At 38.1% G+C, this 5,685-nt stretch overlaps 1 long non-coding RNA gene across 1 annotated transcript; it reads right to left on the bottom strand.

The window, feature by feature from the left end:
- Positions 1-2,578: 2,578 nt before the first annotated feature.
- LOC142100163 (uncharacterized) lies at positions 2,579-5,406 on the bottom strand. The gene is made up of 2 exons (XR_012678746.1): positions 5,214-5,406; positions 2,579-2,992 (listed from the first exon to the last, which is right to left on the bottom strand). It is a non-coding gene; the product is annotated as an uncharacterized LOC142100163 (long non-coding RNA).
- Between the last annotated feature and the right edge of the window lie 279 nt (positions 5,407-5,685).

The following is a 5,685-nucleotide window of genomic DNA, read 5'->3' as shown; positions in this document are numbered from 1 at the left end:
AAAAAATGTATTGATGTTTTATACTATAATGAATTTCCCCCATCTGTTTCATAGAATATCATAAAATATCATACAATATCCGTGGAGTTTCTTAAGGGGAGGTGGCTGGAGGAATACCTGGCACTTCTAAATCTCCATTGCTTCGCAACAGCACTCACAATTTTGTAGCAACAGGAATGGGGGTATCCTCAGGAGGTCTTGACTCCAGGCTCTATGGATCCTTGCTACATGACCTTACTGGTATGCTCAGTGTAAGTGAAATATACAGAAATAATATCCCCCTGCATTCATCATCATCATCATCACCATTTATTTATATAGCGCCACTAATTTCAAAGCGCTGTACAGAGAACACACTTACATCAGTCCCTGCCCCATTGGGGATTACAGTCTAAATTCCGTAGCACACAGACAGACTAGGGTAAATTTTTTATCAGCCAATTAAACTACCAGTATGTTTTTGGAGTTTGGGAGGAAACCAGAGCACCCGGAGGAAACCCATGCAAACACAGGGAGAACATACAAACTCCTCACAGATAATAGTCAGGAATTGAACTCATGGCCCCAGTGCTGTAAGACAGAAGTGCTAACCACTAAGCCACCGTGCTGCACACATTATCATACTCTCCTCAGTGTGCAAAGTCTTGTCAATGAAGACTGTCCCTTTCCCACCATAATCATTGTTCTTACCCAGACTCTGCCTTAAGCGGAGGCTCTCACAGTTTGCCCACTAGCAGCCAGCTACATATGTTATTCTCTTATAGCACCTTATTCCTCTTTTGGGCAGGGACTTATTGTCTTCTGTTTCATATAATTTGCTTTTGTGTATAATGATGTATTAAAATTCTCTGCTCTGTAATATGCTGGTGCTTTATAATTAAAGACAGTGGCCAAAGTGGAAAATTAGAAGTGGTGGTGGTATGGATAATGTAAGTGAATGGGATTTGAATGTGATTTAATAGTTTTACAATCAAAAGAGAAGTGGCGGTATGGCATACCACCTATTACCCTCCACTTCCACCACTGGTTAAAGGATAATAAAACTAATGCACAGCATAATGATTTTAAGTAGGCAAAATCATTTTTTGTGACATCACACTTTCGTGTTTAATTTTTAAATACAATGGGCCTGGGTCATTAAAGAAACTAAGACAAAAAAAAGTAGTAAATGTTCTCAGGGACAAACCATGTTACAATGCAAGGGGTGAAAATTAGTTTATTATATTGCACATAAGTTAAATACTGGCTGTTTTTTCATCTAGCACACAAATGCTTGATAGTTTTATTTTTACACTGAAATTTAAAGTTGATCTAGGACATGTCCTACCTCAACTATAAATCTGTCCCCACATTTTAAATTAACCTCCCCCTCCAATGCAACATGGTCTTGCCCTGGTGCAAAGTTACTTCTTATGTATGCTTTGCTCTCCTTAATGACTCAGGCCCAATATGTATGGTAGGTATAATTTAGTACACAACAAAATATGCTAGGTTTGATTGATTGGCATGGCTTATTTATGTATCCTTGTTATCATCTGAAGTTGCCAAATGTAATGGATCTGGATCCGTGGTTATGGCTAAAGATACACCCTCAGAATCATTGACTGACATTTTGGCTGACCATCTTGTTTGTGTGTTCTGTAATACATTTAATTATACACTTGTGTGGCTACTATATAAGTCTCTTTTTTGGTATTTCGACCTATTTCATATCCTTTTTTTTTTTCCTGAAAATACAATACCACTGAAAAAAGTTTTATTTATCCTCATTTGTAGTCTAGTTTAAAGGGAATGAAACATGTTGCCCTCACACATTAAAAGAAAGAAAATTGACCATAAAGTCTAGATATTGCTCATTCATTTTTTAACTTTTCAAAGATATTTTTATCCTGAGAAGTAACACTTAAAAGGCAGCAGGTCATTTACATCACAAGAATCCTCTTAGAAAGAACAGTCTACTGCCAAAACTGCTTACAAAAGATCTGAGTTTCTGTATTTGAAGATTGCAAGATGGCTCACTAAGGATGCTATTATACTGCAAATTACCGAATGGACAAAGTAGAACAATTTGCACTACAAACACCTGGGATTTCTTTTAAGACAATGAAGGAGATTGTAGAAGAGTAAAGTTTGGATTCAAAAAGCGTTATAGCCAATATGATATGCATACTTTGTTACTAAATTTATCTTTATGGGTTAGAACAGTAGAAATGTCAAATATCAATAAACGAGTCAATTTGCATCCCATCAAAATGTAGATATGCCCCAGAGGAGATCTGTCGTTTAGTATTTATATATAATTTTGCAATTATCTCAAACATATATCCTCTTCAATGAAAATTCCATGAGATAAATTGCAAGCTTTTATTTAGCTAGCTAAACAGAATGTAGGCATGTATGAAAATCAGAAAAATGGCATGAGTGGATGCCATAGGTGGCAGGAAAACAAATAATTCTGATGAGTTTTAAAACATACTCAAGAGAGTTTATTATGGAATTTTTATTTATCACCACTTTTTGCTTCCGAAGCTTTCTCCTTTGAAAATGGTGAATGGGCAGCAAATATAGATTTTACATATTAAAAAATGTGTTTTTTTTAATCCATAGGTCTGAACAGTAAGACATTTGGAATTAAAGTGTAAATTTTGCAAATGTGTGTCCTTGTTATCTTGCAGTGGTCTACAAGAAAAGTCTTGGCTTAGTTCTATAACATTCACTATTTCCCATTAGTTAACAAGCATGCAGCATGTAAAGGAGTTACCTAAGAAATAGGTTTGTTTGCTTTTCTGTTTGTGGAGAAGATCCTCACCCCTATGATTAATCATTCTGCATGAAATATTTCAGTGATGTCTCCCAACGGTCCCAAGGGTATTTATTACTTTCTAGTACTGAGAGCTTCTCCTCTGTTACTGTCAAATTAATTTGCCCATTGTCCAGGGCTACAGACGATCCAGGCCAATCAGAAACATGCTCTTGCCCAAACATTCACATTCTAAAGTAATTGCAAGACAACAGAAAACAGGTCAAGTGAAACAGACCACAATACTTTAGCCATATAAAATTGGTGATAAAATTTCAAATAATAAAATGCTATCACTGTTAACAAACTGGTTTCCAACTCATTAATGATTATAGCTTAATTAGAATAATTCTGAAAATAATATTTTAATGTTTTTATGATCTATCCCAATATCTGAATGTTCTGTAGTCAAAAGTAGTTTTGAGCAACTCATTTTGTGTAAACAAACAATAGGTTAATGCAGTGGTTCCCAAACTTTTGCAGTTCGCGGCACCCTTACAGTCTCCATAATTTTTTCAAGGCACCCCTCCAAAATAATTACAGAGCAGTCCCATTTTATAAGTAGTCAAAAAGACGTAATAAGTATTTAGGTCAGGACAGAAATACTTATTTAGTTGTATACAAAAATAATACACATAAATCCAAGGGAAAAGAATTTATTTATGTATATTTATTTCAATTATATTTCTGTCAAAGAATAATTTACAGCTAACACACTCTGTGCCCCCTGCATCCACACACTCTGTGCCCCCTTCATCCACACATTCTGTGCCCCCTGCATTCACACACTCTGTGCCCCCTGCATCCACACTCTGTGCCTCCTGCATCCACACACACTGTGCCTCCTGCATTCACACACTCTGTGCCCCCATGCTCTGCCCCCTCAGCCTCCGCGCTCTGCCCCCTCAGCCTCCGCCCGCTCTGCCCTCCTCAGCCTCTGCCCCTCAGCCTCTGCGCTCTGCCCCCTCAGCCTTTGCGCTCTGTCCCCTCAGCCTCTGCCCGCTCTGCCCCCTCAGCCTCTGCCCGCTCTGCCCCCTCAGCCCCTGCCCGCTCTGCCCCCTCAGCCTCTGCCCACTCTGCCCCCTCAGCCTCTGCCCACTCTGCCCCTGCCCGCTCTGCCCCCTCAGCCTCTGCCCACTCTGCCCCTGCCCACTCTGCCCCCTCAGCCTCTGCCCACACTGCCCCTGCCTGCTCTGTCCCCTGAGCCTCTGCCCGCTCTGCCCCTGCCCGCTCTGCCCCCTCATCCTCTGCCCACTCTGCCCCCTCAGCCTCTGCCCCTCGCTGTGCCCCCGCCGTGGACAGGAACGCCCGGCATTCAGTGAGAAGCGAGGAAGGAGGGGGATGCTGGGTCCCGGGCGCCGCCGGATTGGTAAGTAGTTTTTTTGGGGGGGGTTTTCTTTTTCCTTCCTCTTCTTCTTCCTGTCCCACGGCACCCCTGTGACAGCGCCGCGGCACCCCTAGGGGTTAATGCATTTGTTCAAAGGAAACAGATACTCACAGGCCTGCTTTCTGTCAGGTTACCAAAAGTCCAATCAATCATGTTTATTGCCCAGTTAAGGATTCTTAAGGAAAATATTACCTAAAATGCACTTTTGGGTCACTCCAAATTAAGTTTGGTTCCACTGGATCCTTAATGAATGTTTAAGGATATTGTATCTTCTCATGGAAGAACCCATAACTAGAATATCTCTTTGCGCAATAGAATGTTTAAACTTTAAGACCAAAGTCCCAGAAAATAGAAGACAAATGAAGGCACTCCTATTCAAAAACCCTTAAAATCTGTCTTTACTGTTTACACAGTTTATTTTAAAAAAAAATATTTTTTAATACTTCAATGGTATAAAAATTGTTCGCACTTCAGCTTACACTAATTATATAGTGGTGAAATATTGAAAATATAGATTTAGAAAGTTAAATAAGAAAAAGAAAAGTGCTTATTTAAAATTGTTATTCTTTAACCCTAGATGGGTCAAATTGCAATGTCTGGTACATTTAAATTACACAAACATAGTTTAAATTACCTATATATCTCCATTTATTTAGATATTTCTTTTATCAAAGATGTAGTATATGTATATACCTTATTGAGATTATTTTTTTCGCTGACTATGTGTTATAGTTCAAATAAACTTTTAATTTCAAATGACCATGTGTTTTAATTCAAACATTTCTCATCTAGTCATTATCCAGACACATTCCACAGAAATATACATGTATTGTTCTTCCATAGCCTTTATGTTGTAATAGATAAATATACACATATTTGTAGTCATTCTCCCATAGATTCCATTTAGACTTGCATTGAATTTCTCTGACAATATATTTTAATTAATTACACTGCAATCAGAGAATGCAGAGGCAATTTATTTAGTAAGATAGAGAGTTTTGAACCTAACATAGCCCAGAATGTTACCTCAATAAGATTTCCCTGTGTTTCCTTTACCATATGGAATAGTCAATGTATTTGTTATCTTGAAAACAGTATGTTCCATTTTCAAAAGGGAACTTCCCAAAGTTGTAATTTCAGGGAGTTTTACAATTACACTCTTCCTATCTCCTGAAATATATGAGGGAGCAGTGGAGAAAATAACATAAAAAAAGTGTTCAAAAACATTGCTTCCTGATATACACTTTGCTTCAATCTCTTTAATCATTTAGCCAAGACATATACACACATATGTGTATATATATATATATATATATATATATATATATATATATATATACTAAAAAGGAAAGAGAGGTGGTGCTTTCATAGGAGAAAATTCAATTTCCCCCAAAAGTCCACTGCGGTAACCCTATTACCGTTAATACAGTGCTTTTAACACAGCTATCTGCTTGACATTACCATATTAACGGTAATTATGCGCACTATTGCCATAATA

This window comes from Mixophyes fleayi, chromosome 8 (genome assembly GCF_038048845.1).
Source record: "Mixophyes fleayi isolate aMixFle1 chromosome 8, aMixFle1.hap1, whole genome shotgun sequence".
Classification (NCBI taxonomy): Eukaryota; Metazoa; Chordata; class Amphibia; order Anura; family Limnodynastidae; genus Mixophyes; species Mixophyes fleayi.
The sequence above is the reverse complement of the archived record's forward strand: the minus strand, read 5'-3'. Positions and strand labels throughout refer to the sequence as shown.